This window comes from Denticeps clupeoides, unplaced genomic scaffold, assembly GCF_900700375.1.
Source record: "Denticeps clupeoides unplaced genomic scaffold, fDenClu1.1, whole genome shotgun sequence".
Lineage (NCBI taxonomy): Eukaryota > Metazoa > Chordata > Actinopteri > Clupeiformes > Denticipitidae > Denticeps > Denticeps clupeoides.
This window is the reverse complement of record NW_021629888.1, coordinates 41,829-57,407: the sequence shown is the minus strand read 5'-3', so window position 1 is coordinate 57,407 and position 15,579 is coordinate 41,829. Positions and strand designations below refer to the sequence as shown.

The window sequence follows — 15,579 nt, the reverse complement described above, 5'->3', positions numbered from 1 at the left end:
GGTGCTGTAAGCTTTAACTATTGAAAAACTTTTAAAATGAAAGTATTTACATGGCTTAGTTAGCTTTTTTTGCCTTTTCTGCATCATAATTTGACAGTAAAGCGGGAGTTTTCACTCTTTCTTAATATCTGATATGTCATATTAAGCGGATTTTTAGAACAGGGAGTCGGCAATAGGGCCTGCTCCATCCGCTCCATTCATCGACCCAGTATTGCATTGCCTCTAGAAGGTGTGCACTTTATTTGTTGTATTGCAAATAAAAGCTTACCACTCCAACTTTTTGCCTTTTCTCCATCATAATTTGACAGTAAAGCGGGAGTTTTCACTCTTTGATAGTGTTCAAGCCCTTTGGTTTAAAGTCCAAGATTTTCAAGCAGAGTTTGTGTACAGGACAAACCAGCTGAAGTATGCCCAATCTTGTCTGATCTCAGAAGCTAAGAAGGCTTGGGCCTGGTTAGTACTTGGATGGGAGACTACCTGGGAATACCAGGTGCTGTAAGCTTTAACTATTGAAAAACTTTTAAAATGAAAGTATTTACATGGCTTTGTTAGCTTTTTTGCCTTTTTTCCATCATAATTTGACAGTAAAGCGGGAGTTTTCACTCTTTGATATGTGTTTAAGCCCCTTTGGTTTAAAGTTCAAGATTTTCAAGCAGAGTTTGTGTACGGACAAACCAGCTGAAGAATGCCCAATCTTGTCTTATCTCAGAAGCTAAGAAGGCTTGGGCCTGGTTAGTACTTGGATGGGAGACTACCTGGGAATACCAGGTGCTGTAAGCTTTAAACTATTGAAAAACTTTTAAAATAAAAGTATTTACATGGCTTTGTTAACTTTTTTGCCTTTTCTCCATCATAATTTGACAGTAAAGCGGGAGTTTTCACTCTTTGATATGTTTTTAAGCCCCTTTGGTTTAAAGTTCAAGATTTTCAAGCAGAGTTTGTGTACGGACAACCAGCTGAAGAATGCCCAATCTTGTCTGATCTCAGAAGCTAAGAAGGCCTGGGCCTGGTTAGTACTTGGATGGGAGACTACGTAGGAATGCCAGGTGCAGTAAGCTGTAACTATTGAAAACTTTTAAAATGAAAGTATTTACATCACTTTGTTACCTTTTTTTAAAGTAAGTTAAGGGGTATTTTCTTTCTTTGATATGTTTTCCCGCCTTTTTTCTTTTTTTTTTTTTTTTTTTTTTTTTTTTTTAACTTCTCTTCAGGTTTCTTTGTCTGTGTGTGCTCTACAACGATCATTCACAGGCTTGGAGCTGAATCGATTAGGTGGGGTTTTCCAGCCCTCGGCCTTCAGGTGCTACGCACCCTGATGTCAGTTTAATATCTGATATGTCATATTAAGCGGATTTTTAGAACAGGGAGTCGGCAATAGGGCCTGCTCCATCCGCTCCATTCATCGACCCAGTATTGCATTGCCTCTAGAAGGTGTGCACTTTATTTGTTGTATTGCAAATAAAAGCTTACCACTCCAACTTTTTGCCTTTTCTCCATCATAATTTGACAGTAAAGCGGGAGTTTTCACTCTTTGATATGTGTTCAAGCCCCTTTGGTTTAAAGTTCAAGATTTTCAAGCAGAGTTTGTGTACGGACAAACCAGCTGAAGAATGCCCAATCTTGTCTGATCTCAGAAGCTAAGAAGGCTTGGGCCTGGTTAGTACTTGGATGGGAGACTACCTGGGAATACCAGGTGCTGTAAGCTTTAACTATTGAAAAACTTTTAAAATAAAAGTATTTACATGGCTTTGTTAGCTTTTTTGCCTTTTCTCCATCATAATTTGACAGTAAAGCGGGAGTTTTCACTCTTTGATATGTGTTTAAGCCCCTTTGGTTTAAAGTTCAAGATTTTCAAGCAGAGTTTGTGTACGGACAAACCAGCTGAAGAATGCCCAATCTTGTCTTATCTCAGAAGCTAAGAAGGCTTGGGCCTGGTTAGTACTTGGATGGGAGACTACCTGGGAATACCAGGTGCTGTAAGCTTTAACTATTGAAAAACTTTTAAAATAAAAGTATTTACATGGCTTTGTTAACTTTTTTGCCTTTTCTCCATCATAATTTGACAGTAAAGCGGGAGTTTTCACTCTTTGATATGTTTTTAAGCCCCTTTGGTTTAAAGTTCAAGATTTTCAAGCAGAGTTTGTGTACGGACAAACCAGCTGAAGAATGCCCAATCTTGTCTGATCTCAGAAGCTAAGAAGGCCTGGGCCTGGTTAGTACTTGGATGGGAGACTACGTAGGAATGCCAGGTGCAGTAAGCTGTAACTATTGAAAACTTTTAAAATGAAAGTATTTACATCACTTTGTTACCTTTTTTTAAAGTAAGTTAAGGGGTATTTTCTTTCTTTGATATGTTTTCCCGCCTTTTTTCTTTTTTTTTTTTTTTTTTTTTTTTTTTAACTTCTCTTCAGGTTTCTTTGTCTGTGTGTGCTCTACAACGATCATTCACAGGCTTGGAGCTGAATCGATTAGGTGGGGTTTTCCAGCCCTCGGCCTTCAGGTGCTACGCACCCTGATGTCAGTTTAATATCTGATATGTCATATTAAGCGGATTTTTAGAACAGGGAGTCGGCAATAGGGCCTGCTCCATCCGCTCCATTCATCGACCCAGTATTGCATTGCCTCTAGAAGGTGTGCACTTTATTTGTTGTATTGCAAATAAAAGCTTACCACTCCAACTTTTTGCCTTTTCTCCATCATAATTTGACAGTAAAGCGGGAGTTTTCACTCTTTGATATGTGTTCAAGCCCCTTTGGTTTAAAGTTCAAGATTTTCAAGCAGAGTTTGTGTACGGACAAACCAGCTGAAGAATGCCCAATCTTGTCTGATCTCAGAAGCTAAGAAGGCTTGGGCCTGGTTAGTACTTGGATGGGAGACTACCTGGGAATACCAGGTGCTGTAAGCTTTAACTATTGAAAAACTTTTAAAATAAAAGTATTTACATGGCTTTGTTAGCTTTTTTGCCTTTTCTCCATCATAATTTGACAGTAAAGCGGGAGTTTTCACTCTTTGATATGTGTTTAAGCCCCTTTGGTTTAAAGTTCAAGATTTTCAAGCAGAGTTTGTGTACGGACAAACCAGCTGAAGAATGCCCAATCTTGTCTTATCTCAGAAGCTAAGAAGGCTTGGGCCTGGTTAGTACTTGGATGGGAGACTACCTGGGAATACCAGGTGCTGTAAGCTTTAACTATTGAAAAACTTTTAAAATAAAAGTATTTACATGGCTTTGTTAACTTTTTTGCCTTTTCTCCATCATAATTTGACAGTAAAGCGGGAGTTTTCACTCTTTGATATGTTTTTAAGCCCCTTTGGTTTAAAGTTCAAGATTTTCAAGCAGAGTTTGTGTACGGACAAACCAGCTGAAGAATGCCCAATCTTGTCTGATCTCAGAAGCTAAGAAGGCCTGGGCCTGGTTAGTACTTGGATGGGAGACTACGTAGGAATGCCAGGTGCAGTAAGCTGTAACTATTGAAAACTTTTAAAATGAAAGTATTTACATCACTTTGTTACCTTTTTTTAAAGTAAGTTAAGGGGTATTTTCTTTCTTTGATATGTTTTCCCGCCTTTTTTCTTTTTTTTTTTTTTTTTTTTTTTTTTTTTTTTTAACTTCTCTTCAGGTTTCTTTGTCTGTGTGTGCTCTACAACGATCATTCACAGGCTTGGAGCTGAATCGATTAGGTGGGGTTTTCCAGCCCTCGGCCTTCAGGTGCTACGCACCCTGATGTCAGTTTAATATCTGATATGTCATATTAAGCGGATTTTTAGAACAGGGAGTCGGCAATAGGGCCTGCTCCATCCGCTCCATTCATCGACCCAGTATTGCATTGCCTCTAGAAGGTGTGCACTTTATTTGTTGTATTGCAAATAAAAGCTTACCACTCCAACTTTTTGCCTTTTCTCCATCATAATTTGACAGTAAAGCGGGAGTTTTCACTCTTTGATATGTGTTCAAGCCCCTTTGGTTTAAAGTTCAAGATTTTCAAGCAGAGTTTGTGTACGGACAAACCAGCTGAAGAATGCCCAATCTTGTCTGATCTCAGAAGCTAAGAAGGCTTGGGCCTGGTTAGTACTTGGATGGGAGACTACCTGGGAATGCCAGGTGCTGTAAGCTTTAACTATCGAAAAACTTTTAAAATAAAAGTATTTACATGGCTTTGTTAGCTTTTTTGCCTTTTTCTCCATCATAATTTGACAGTAAAGCGGGAGTTTTCACTCTTTGATATGTGTTTAAGCCCCTTTGGTTTAAAGTTCAAGATTTTCAAGCAGAGTTTGTGTACGGACAAACCAGCTGAAGAATGCCCAATCTTGTCTTATCTCAGAAGCTAAGAAGGCTTGGGCCTGGTTAGTACTTGGATGGGAGACTACCTGGGAATACCAGGTGCTGTAAGCTTTAACTATTGAAAAACTTTTAAAATAAAAGTATTTACATGGCTTTGTTAACTTTTTTGCCTTTTCTCCATCATAATTTGACAGTAAAGCGGGAGTTTTCACTCTTTGATATGTTTTTAAGCCCCTTTGGTTTAAAGTTCAAGATTTTCAAGCAGAGTTTGTGTACGGACAAACCAGCTGAAGAATGCCCAATCTTGTCTGATCTCAGAAGCTAAGAAGGCCTGGGCCTGGTTAGTACTTGGATGGGAGACTACGTAGGAATGCCAGGTGCAGTAAGCTGTAACTATTGAAAACTTTTAAAATGAAAGTATTTACATCACTTTGTTACCTTTTTTTAAAGTAAGTTAAGGGGTATTTTCTTTCTTTGATATGTTTTCCCGCCTTTTTTCTTTTTTTTTTTTTTTTTTTTTTTTTTTTTTTAACTTCTCTTCAGGTTTCTTTGTCTGTGTGTGCTCTACAACGATCATTCACAGGCTTGGAGCTGAATCGATTAGGTGGGGTTTTCCAGCCCTCGGCCTTCAGGTGCTACGCACCCTGATGTCAGTTTAATATCTGATATGTCATATTAAGCGGATTTTTAGAACAGGGAGTCGGCAATAGGGCCTGCTCCATCCGCTCCATTCATCGACCCAGTATTGCATTGCCTCTAGAAGGTGTGCACTTTATTTGTTGTATTGCAAATAAAAGCTTACCACTCCAACTTTTTGCCTTTTCTCCATCATAATTTGACAGTAAAGCGGGAGTTTTCACTCTTTGATATGTGTTCAAGCCCCTTTGGTTTAAAGTTCAAGATTTTCAAGCAGAGTTTGTGTACGGACAAACCAGCTGAAGAATGCCCAATCTTGTCTGATCTCAGAAGCTAAGAAGGCTTGGGCCTGGTTAGTACTTGGATGGGAGACTACCTGGGAATGCCAGGTGCTGTAAGCTTTAACTATCGAAAAACTTTTAAAATAAAACTATTTACATGGCTTTGTTAGCTTTTTTGCCTTTTCTCCATCATAATTTGACAGTAAAGCGGGAGTTTTCACTCTTTGATATGTGTTTAAGCCCCTTTGGTTTAAAGTTCAAGATTTTCAAGCAGAGTTTGTGTACGGACAAACCAGCTGAAGAATGCCCAATCTTGTCTTATCTCAGAAGCTAAGAAGGCTTGGGCCTGGTTAGTACTTGGATGGGAGACTACCTGGGAATACCAGGTGCTGTAAGCTTTAACTATTGAAAAACTTTTAAAATAAAAGTATTTACATGGCTTTGTTAACTTTTTTGCCTTTTCTCCATCATAATTTGACAGTAAAGCGGGAGTTTTCACTCTTTGATATGTTTTTAAGCCCCTTTGGTTTAAAGTTCAAGATTTTCAAGCAGAGTTTGTGTACGGACAAACCAGCTGAAGAATGCCCAATCTTGTCTGATCTCAGAAGCTAAGAAGGCCTGGGCCTGGTTAGTACTTGGATGGGAGACTACGTAGGAATGCCAGGTGCAGTAAGCTGTAACTATTGAAAACTTTTAAAATGAAAGTATTTACATCACTTTGTTACCTTTTTTTAAAGTAAGTTAAGGGGTATTTTCTTTCTTTGATATGTTTTCCCGCCTTTTTTCTTTTTTTTTTTTTTTTTTTTTTTTTTTTTTTAACTTCTCTTCAGGTTTCTTTGTCTGTGTGTGCTCTACAACGATCATTCACAGGCTTGGAGCTGAATCGATTAGGTGGGGTTTTCCAGCCCTCGGCCTTCAGGTGCTACGCACCCTGATGTCAGTTTAATATCTGATATGTCATATTAAGCGGATTTTTAGAACAGGGAGTCGGCAATAGGGCCTGCTCCATCCGCTCCATTCATCGACCCAGTATTGCATTGCCTCTAGAAGGTGTGCACTTTATTTGTTGTATTGCAAATAAAAGCTTACCACTCCAACTTTTTGCCTTTTCTCCATCATAATTTGACAGTAAAGCGGGAGTTTTCACTCTTTGATATGTGTTCAAGCCCCTTTGGTTTAAAGTTCAAGATTTTCAAGCAGAGTTTGTGTACGGACAAACCAGCTGAAGAATGCCCAATCTTGTCTGATCTCAGAAGCTAAGAAGGCTTGGGCCTGGTTAGTACTTGGATGGGAGACTACCTGGGAATACCAGGTGCTGTAAGCTTTAACTATTGAAAAACTTTTAAAATGAAAGTATTTACATGGCTTGTTAGCTTTTTTGCCTTTTCTCCATCATAATTTGACAGTAAAGCGGGAGTTTTCACTCTTTGATATGTGTTTAAGCCCCTTTGGTTTAAAGTTCAAGATTTTCAAGCAGAGTTTGTGTACGGACAAACCAGCTGAAGAATGCCCAATCTTGTCTTATCTCAGAAGCTAAGAAGGCTTGGGCCTGGTTAGTACTTGGATGGGAGACTACCTGGGAATACCAGGTGCTGTAAGCTTTAACTATTGAAAAACTTTTAAAATAAAAGTATTTACATGGCTTTGTTAACTTTTTTGCCTTTTCTCCATCATAATTTGACAGTAAAGCGGGAGTTTTCACTCTTTGATATGTGTTTAAGCCCCTTTGGTTTAAAGTTCAAGATTTTCAAGCAGAGTTTGTGTACGGACAAACCAGCTGAAGAATGCCCAATCTTGTCTTATCTCAGAAGCTAAGAAGGCTTGGGCCTGGTTAGTACTTGGATGGGAGACTACCTGGGAATACCAGGTGCTGTAAGCTTTAACTATTGAAAAACTTTTAAAATTAAAGTATTTACATGGCTTTGTTAGCCTTTTTTGCCTTTTCTCCATCATAATTTGACAGTAAAGCGGGAGTTTTCGCACTTTATAATGTTTTCAAGCCCTTTTGGTTTAAAGTTCCAAGATTTTCAAGCAGAGTTTGCTTACAGGACAATGCCAGCTGAAGAATTGCCCAATCTTGTCTGATCTCAGAAGCTAAGAAGGCCTGGGCCTGGTTAGTACTTGGATGGGAGACTACGTAGGAATGCCAGGTGCAGTAAGCTTTAACTATTGAAAACTTTTAAAATGAAAGTATTTACATCACTTTGTTACCTTTTTTTAAAGTAAGTTAAGGGGTATTTTCTTTCTTTGATATGTTTTCCCGCCTTTTTTCTTTTTTTTTTTTTTTTTTTTTTTTTTTTTAACTTCTCTTCAGGTTTCTTTGTCTGTGTGTGCTCTACAACGATCATTCACAGGCTTGGAGCTGAATCGATTAGGTGGGGTTTTCCAGCCCTCGGCCTTCAGGTGCTACGCACCCTGATGTCAGTTTAATATCTGATATGTCATATTAAGCGGATTTTTAGAACAGGGAGTCGGCAATAGGGCCTGCTCCATCCGCTCCATTCATCGACCCAGTATTGCATTGCCTCTAGAAGGTGTGCACTTTATTTGTTGTATTGCAAATAAAAGCTTACCACTCCAACTTTTTGCCTTTTCTCCATCATAATTTGACAGTAAAGCGGGAGTTTTCACTCTTTGATATGTGTTCAAGCCCCTTTGGTTTAAAGTTCAAGATTTTCAAGCAGAGTTTGTGTACGGACAAACCAGCTGAAGAATGCCCAATCTTGTCTGATCTCAGAAGCTAAGAAGGCTTGGGCCTGGTTAGTACTTGGATGGGAGACTACCTGGGAATACCAGGTGCTGTAAGCTTTAACTATTGAAAAACTTTTAAAATAAAAGTATTTACATGGCTTTGTTAGCTTTTTTGCCTTTTCTCCATCATAATTTGACAGTAAAGCGGGAGTTTTCACTCTTTGATATGTGTTTAAGCCCCTTTGGTTTAAAGTTCAAGATTTTCAAGCAGAGTTTGTGTACGGACAAACCAGCTGAAGAATGCCCAATCTTGTCTTATCTCAGAAGCTAAGAAGGCTTGGGCCTGGTTAGTACTTGGATGGGAGACTACCTGGGAATACCAGGTGCTGTAAGCTTTAACTATTGAAAAACTTTTAAAATAAAAGTATTTACATGGCTTTGTTAACTTTTTTGCCTTTTCTCCAGTCATAATTTGACAGTAAAGCGGGAGTTTTCACTCTTTGATATGTTTTTAAGCCCCTTTGGTTTAAAGTTCAAGATTTTCAAGCAGAGTTTGTGTACGGACAAACCAGCTGAAGAATGCCCAATCTTGTCTGATCTCAGAAGCTAAGAAGGCCTGGGCCTGGTTAGTACTTGGATGGGAGACTACGTAGGAATGCCAGGTGCAGTAAGCTGTAACTATTGAAAACTTTTAAAATGAAAGTATTTACATCACTTTGTTACCTTTTTTTAAAGTAAGTTAAGGGGTATTTTCTTTCTTTGATATGTTTTCCCGCCTTTTTTCTTTTTTTTTTTTTTTTTTTTTTTTTTTTTTTTAACTTCTCTTCAGGTTTCTTTGTCTGTGTGTGCTCTACAACGATCATTCACAGGCTTGGAGCTGAATCGATTAGGTGGGGTTTTCCAGCCCTCGGCCTTCAGGTGCTACGCACCCTGATGTCAGTTTAATATCTGATATGTCATATTAAGCGGATTTTTAGAACAGGGAGTCGGCAATAGGGCCTGCTCCATCCGCTCCATTCATCGACCCAGTATTGCATTGCCTCTAGAAGGTGTGCACTTTATTTGTTGTATTGCAAATAAAAGCTTACCACTCCAACTTTTTGCCTTTTCTCCATCATAATTTGACAGTAAAGCGGGAGTTTTCACTCTTTGATATGTGTTCAAGCCCCTTTGGTTTAAAGTTCAAGATTTTCAAGCAGAGTTTGTGTACGGACAAACCAGCTGAAGAATGCCCAATCTTGTCTGATCTCAGAAGCTAAGAAGGCTTGGGCCTGGTTAGTACTTGGATGGGAGACTACCTGGGAATACCAGGTGCTGTAAGCTTTAACTATTGAAAAACTTTTAAAATAAAAGTATTTACATGGCTTTGTTAGCTTTTTTGCCTTTTCTCCATCATAATTTGACAGTAAAGCGGGAGTTTTCACTCTTTGATATGTGTTTAAGCCCCTTTGGTTTAAAGTTCAAGATTTTCAAGCAGAGTTTGTGTACGGACAAACCAGCTGAAGAATGCCCAATCTTGTCTTATCTCAGAAGCTAAGAAGGCTTGGGCCTGGTTAGTACTTGGATGGGAGACTACCTGGGAATACCAGGTGCTGTAAGCTTTAACTATTGAAAAACTTTTAAAATAAAAGTATTTACATGGCTTTGTTAGCCTTTTTTGCCTTTTCTCCATCATAATTTGACAGTAAAGCGGGAGTTTTCGCACTTTGATATGTTTTTAAGCCCCTTTGGTTTAAAGTTCAAGATTTTCAAGCAGAGTTTGTGTACGGACAAGCCAGCTGAAGAATGCCCAATCTTGTCTGATCTCAGAAGCTAAGAAGGCCTGGGCCTGGTTAGTACTTGGATGGGAGACTACGTAGGAATGCCAGGTGCAGTAAGCTGTAACTATTGAAAACTTTTAAAATGAAAGTATTTACATCACTTTGTTACCTTTTTTTAAAGTAAGTTAAGGGGTATTTTCTTTCTTTGATATGTTTTCCCGCCTTTTTTCTTTTTTTTTTTTTTTTTTTTTTTAACTTCTCTTCAGGTTTCTTTGTCTGTGTGTGCTCTACAACGATCATTCACAGGCTTGGAGCTGAATCGATTAGGTGGGGTTTTCCAGCCCTCGGCCTTCAGGTGCTACGCACCCTGATGTCAGTTTAATATCTGATATGTCATATTAAGCGGATTTTTAGAACAGGGAGTCGGCAATAGGGCCTGCTCCATCCGCTCCATTCATCGACCCAGTATTGCATTGCCTCTAGAAGGTGTGCACTTTATTTGTTGTATTGCAAATAAAAGCTTACCACTCCAACTTTTTGCCTTTTCTCCATCATAATTTGACAGTAAAGCGGGAGTTTTCACTCTTTGATATGTGTTCAAGCCCCTTTGGTTTAAAGTTCAAGATTTTCAAGCAGAGTTTGTGTACAGACAAACCAGCTGAAGAATGCCCAATCTTGTCTTATCTCAGAAGCTAAGAAGGCTTGGGCCTGGTTAGTACTTGGATGGGAGACTACCTGGGAATACCAGGTGCTGTAAGCTTTAACTATTGAAAAACTTTTAAAATAAAAGTATTTACATGGCTTTGTTAACTTTTTTGCCTTTTCTCCATCATAATTTGACAGTAAAGCGGGAGTTTTCACTCTTTGATATGTGTTTAAGCCCCTTTGGTTTAAAGTTCAAGATTTTCAAGCAGAGTTTGTGTACGGACAAACCAGCTGAAGAATGCCCAATCTTGTCTTATCTCAGAAGCTAAGAAGGCTTGGGCCTGGTTAGTACTTGGATGGGAGACTACCTGGGAATACCAGGTGCTGTAAGCTTTAACTAATGAAAAACTTTTAAAATGAAAGTATTTACATGGCTTTGTTAGCTTTTTTGCCTTTTCTCCATCATATTTTGACAGTAAAGCGGGAGTTTTCGCACATTATAATGTTTTCAAAGCCCTTTTGGTTTAAAGTTCAAGATTTTCAAGCAGAGTTTGTGTACAGACAAACCAGCTGAAGAATGCCCAATCTTGTCTGATCTCAGAAGCTAAGAAGGCTTGGGCCTGGTTAGTACTTGGATGGGAGACTACCTGGGAATACCAGGTGCTGTAAGCTTTAACTAATGAAAAACTTTTAAAATAAAAGTATTTACATGGCTTTGTTAGCCTTTTTTTTCCTTTTCTTAGTCATAATTTGACAGTAAAGCGGGAGTTGTCGCACTTTATAATGTTTTCAAAGCCCTTTTGTTTAAAGTCCAAGATTTTCAAGCAGAGTTTACTTACAGACATGCCAGCTGAAGATTGCCCAATCTTGTCTGATCTCAGAAGCTAAGAAGGCCTGGGCCTGGTTAGTACTTGGATGGGAGACTACGTAGGAATGCCAGGTGCAGGAAGCTTTAACTATTGAAAACTTTTAAAATGAAAGTATTTACATCACTTTGTTAACTTTTTTTAAAGTAAGTTAAGGGGTATTTTCTTTCTTTGATATGTTTTCCCGCCTTTTTTCTTTTTTTTTAACTTCTCTTCAGGTTTCTTTGTCTGTGTGTGCTCTACAACGATCATTCACAGGCTTGGAGCTGAATCGATTAGGTGGGGTTTTCCAGCCCTCGGCCTTCAGGTGCTACGCACCCTGATGTCAGTTTAATATCTGATATGTCATATTAAGCGGATTTTTAGAACAGGGAGTCGGCAATAGGGCCTGCTCCATCCGCTCCATTCATCGACCCAGTATTGCATTGCCTCTAGAAGGTGTGCACTTTATTTGTTGTATTGCAAATAAAAGCTTACCACTCCAACTTTTTGCCTTTTCTCCATCATAATTTGACAGTAAAGCGGGAGTTTTCACTCTTTGATATGTGTTCAAGCCCCTTTGGTTTAAAGTTCAAGATTTTCAAGCAGAGTTTGTGTACAGACAAACCAGCTGAAGAATGCCCAATCTTGTCTTATCTCAGAAGCTAAGAAGGCTTGGGCCTGGTTAGTACTTGGATGGGAGACTACCTGGGAATACCAGGTGCTGTAAGCTTTAACTATTGAAAAACTTTTAAAATAAAAGTATTTACATGGCTTTGTTAACTTTTTTGCCTTTTCTCCATCATAATTTGACAGTAAAGCGGGAGTTTTCACTCTTTGATATGTGTTTAAGCCCCTTTGGTTTAAAGTTCAAGATTTTCAAGCAGAGTTTGTGTACGGACAAACCAGCTGAAGAATGCCCAATCTTGTCTTATCTCAGAAGCTAAGAAGGCTTGGGCCTGGTTAGTACTTGGATGGGAGACTACCTGGGAATACCAGGTGCTGTAAGCTTTAACTATTGAAAAACTTTTAAAATAAAAGTATTTACATGGCTTTGTTAGCCTTTTTTTGCCTTTTCTTCAGTCATAATTTGACAGTAAAGCGGGAGTTTTCGCACTTTATAATGTTTTCAAAGCCCTTTGTTTAAAGTTCCAAGATTTTCAAGCAAAGTTTGCTTACTGACAATGCCAGCTGAAGATTGCCCAATCTTGTCTGATCTCAGAAGCTAAGAAGGCCTGGGCCTGGTTAGTACTTGGATGGGAGACTACGTAGGAATGCCAGGTGCAGTAAGCTTTAACTATTGAAAACTTTTAAAATGAAAGTATTTACATCACTTTGTTACCTTTTTTTAAAGTAAGTTAAGGGGTATTTTCTTTCTTTGATATGTTTTCCCGCCTTTTTTTTCTTTTTTTTTTTTTTAACTTCTCTTCAGGTTTCTTTGTCTGTGTGTGCTCTACAACGATCATTCACAGGCTTGGAGCTGAATCGATTAGGTGGGGTTTTCCAGCCCTCGGCCTTCAGGTGCTACGCACCCTGATGTCAGTTTAATATCTGATATGTCATATTAAGCGGATTTTTAGAACAGGGAGTCGGCAATAGGGCCTGCTCCATCCGCTCCATTCATCGACCCAGTATTGCATTGCCTCTAGAAGGTGTGCACTTTATTTGTTGTATTGCAAATAAAAGCTTACCACTCCAACTTTTTGCCTTTTCTCCATCATAATTTGACAGTAAAGCGGGAGTTTTCACTCTTTGATATGTGTTCAAGCCCCTTTGGTTTAAAGTTCAAGATTTTCAAGCAGAGTTTGTGTACGGACAAACCAGCTGAAGAATGCCCAATCTTGTCTGATCTCAGAAGCTAAGAAGGCTTGGGCCTGGTTAGTACTTGGATGGGAGACTACCTGGGAATACCAGGTGCTGTAAGCTTTAACTATTGAAAAACTTTTAAAATGAAAGTATTTACATGGCTTTGTTAGCTTTTTTGCCTTTTCTCCATCATAATTTGACAGTAAAGCGGGAGTTTTCACTCTTTGATATGTGTTTAAGCCCCTTTGGTTTAAAGTTCAAGATTTTCAAGCAGAGTTTGTGTACGGACAAACCAGCTGAAGAATGCCCAATCTTGTCTTATCTCAGAAGCTAAGAAGGCTTGGGCCTGGTTAGTACTTGGATGGGAGACTACCTGGGAATACCAGGTGCTGTAAGCTTTAACTAATGAAAAACTTTTAAAATAAAAGTATTTACATGGCTTTGTTAGCCTTTTTTTTCCTTTTCTCAGTCATAATTTGACAGTAAAGCGGGAGTTTTCGCACTTTATAATGTTTTCAAAGCCCTTTTGTTTAAAGTCCAAGATTTTCAAGCAGAGTTTACTTACAGACATGCCAGCTGAAGATTGCCCAATCTTGTCTGATCTCAGAAGCTAAGAAGGCCTGGGCCTGGTTAGTACTTGGATGGGAGACTACGTAGGAATGCCAGGTGCGGGAAGCTTTAACTATTGAAAACTTTTAAAATGAAAGTATTTACATCACTTTGTTAACTTTTTTTAAAGTAAGTTAAGGGGTATTTTCTTTCTTTGATATGTTTTCCCGCCTTTTTTCTTTTTTTTAACTTCTCTTCAGGTTTCTTTGTCTGTGTGTGCTCTACAACGATCATTCACAAGCTTGGAGCTGAATCGATTAGGTGGGGTTTTCCAGCCCTCGGCCTTCAGGTGCTACGCACCCTGATGTCAGTTTAATATCTGATATGTCATATTAAGCAGATTTTTAGAACAGGGAGTCGGCAATAGGGCCTGCTCCATCCGCTCCATTCATCGACCCAGTATTGCCTTGCCTCTAGAAGGTGTGCACTTTATTTGTTGTATTGCAAATAAAAGCTTACCACTCCAACTTTTTGCCTTTTCTCCATCATAATTTGACAGTAAAGCGGGAGTTTTCACTCTTTGATATGTGTTCAAGCCCCTTTGGTTTAAAGTTCAAGATTTTCAAGCAGAGTTTGTGTATGGACAAACCAGCTGAAGAATGCCCAATCTTGTCTGATCTCAGAAGCTAAGAAGGCTTGGGCCTGGTTAGTACTTGGATGGGAGACTACCTGGGAATACCAGGTGCTGTAATCTTTAACTATTGAAAAACTTTTAAAATGAAAGTATTTACATGGCTATGTTAGTTTTTTTTTGCCTTTTCTCCATCATAATTTGACAGTAAAGCGGGAGTTTTCACTCTTTGATATGTGTTCAAGCCCCTTTGGTTTAAAGTTCAAGATTTTCAAGCAGATTTTGTGTACGGACAAACCAGCTGAAGAATGCCCAATCTTGTCTTATCTCAGAAGCTAAGAAGGCTTGGGCCTGGTTAGTACTTGGATGGGAGACTACCTGGAAATACCAGGTGCTGTAAGCTTTAACTATTGAAAAACTTTTAAAATAAAAGTATTTACATGGTTTTGTTAGCTTTTTTGCCTTTTCTCCATCATAATTTGACAGTAAAGCGGGAGTTTTCGCACTTTATAATGTTTTCAAAGCCCTTTTGTTTAAAGTTCAAGATTTTCAAACAGAGTTTGTGTACGGACAAACCAGCTGAAGAATGCCCAATCTTGTCTGATCTCAGAAGCTAAGAAGGCTCTGGCCTGGTTAGTACTTGGATGGGAGACTACCTGGCAATACCAGGTGCTGTAAGCTTTAACTATTGAAAAACTTTTAAAATAAAAGTATTTACATGGTTTTGTTAGCTTTTTTGCCTTTTCTCCATCATAATTTGACAGTAAAGCGGGAGTTTTCGCACTTTATAATGTTTTCAAAGCCCTTTTGTTTAAAGTTCAAGATTTTCAAACAGAGTTTGTGTACGGACAAACCAGCTGAAGAATGCCCAATCTTGTCTGATCTCAGAAGCTAAGAAGGCTCTGGCCTGGTTAGTACTTGGATGGGAGACTACCTGGCAATACCAGGTGCTGTAAGCTTTAACTATTGAAAAACTTTTAAAATGAAAGTATTTACATGGCTTTGTTAGCTTTTTTTGCCTTTTCTCCATCATATTTTGACAGTAAAGCGGGAGTTTTCGCACATTATAATGTTTTCAAAGCCCTTTTGGTTTAAAGTTCAAGATTTTCAAGCAGAGTTTGTGTACAGACAAACCAGCTGAAGAATGCCCAATGTTGTCTGATCTCAGAAGCTAAGAAGGCTTGGGCCTGGTTAGTACTTGGATGGGAGACTACCTGGGAGTACCAGGTGCTGTAAGCTTTAACTATTGAAAAACTTTTAAAATGAAAGTATTTACATGGCTATGTTAGCTTTTTTTGCCTTTTCGACATCATAATTTGACAGTAAAGCGGGAGTTTTCACTCTTTGATATGTGTTCAAGCCCCTTTGGTTTAAAGTTCAAGATTTTCAAGTAGAGTTTGTGTACGGACAAACCAGCTGAAGAATGCCCAATCTTGTCTTATCTCAGAAGCTAAGA

The 15,579-nt window shown here is 38.7% G+C and overlaps 10 pseudogenes; all 10 read left to right on the top strand.

Moving 5' to 3' along the window:
* The first annotated feature begins 1,586 nt into the window (after positions 1 to 1,586).
* Positions 1,587 to 1,705, top strand: LOC114776655 (uncharacterized; annotated as a pseudogene).
* Positions 1,706 to 2,786: 1,081 nt separating this feature from the next.
* LOC114776654 (uncharacterized) lies at positions 2,787 to 2,905 on the top strand (annotated as a pseudogene).
* A 1,087-nt stretch (positions 2,906 to 3,992) lies between these two features.
* LOC114776663 (uncharacterized) lies at positions 3,993 to 4,111 on the top strand (annotated as a pseudogene).
* Positions 4,112 to 5,197: 1,086 nt separating this feature from the next.
* Positions 5,198 to 5,316, top strand: LOC114776662 (uncharacterized; annotated as a pseudogene).
* A 1,085-nt stretch (positions 5,317 to 6,401) lies between these two features.
* On the top strand, positions 6,402 to 6,520 carry LOC114776653 (uncharacterized; annotated as a pseudogene).
* A 1,365-nt stretch (positions 6,521 to 7,885) lies between these two features.
* Positions 7,886 to 8,004, top strand: LOC114776652 (uncharacterized; annotated as a pseudogene).
* Positions 8,005 to 9,091: 1,087 nt separating this feature from the next.
* On the top strand, positions 9,092 to 9,210 carry LOC114776651 (uncharacterized; annotated as a pseudogene).
* A 1,635-nt stretch (positions 9,211 to 10,845) lies between these two features.
* On the top strand, positions 10,846 to 10,964 carry LOC114776656 (uncharacterized; annotated as a pseudogene).
* A 1,980-nt stretch (positions 10,965 to 12,944) lies between these two features.
* On the top strand, positions 12,945 to 13,063 carry LOC114776650 (uncharacterized; annotated as a pseudogene).
* A 1,064-nt stretch (positions 13,064 to 14,127) lies between these two features.
* On the top strand, positions 14,128 to 14,246 carry LOC114776665 (uncharacterized; annotated as a pseudogene).
* Positions 14,247 to 15,579: the final 1,333 nt, after the last annotated feature.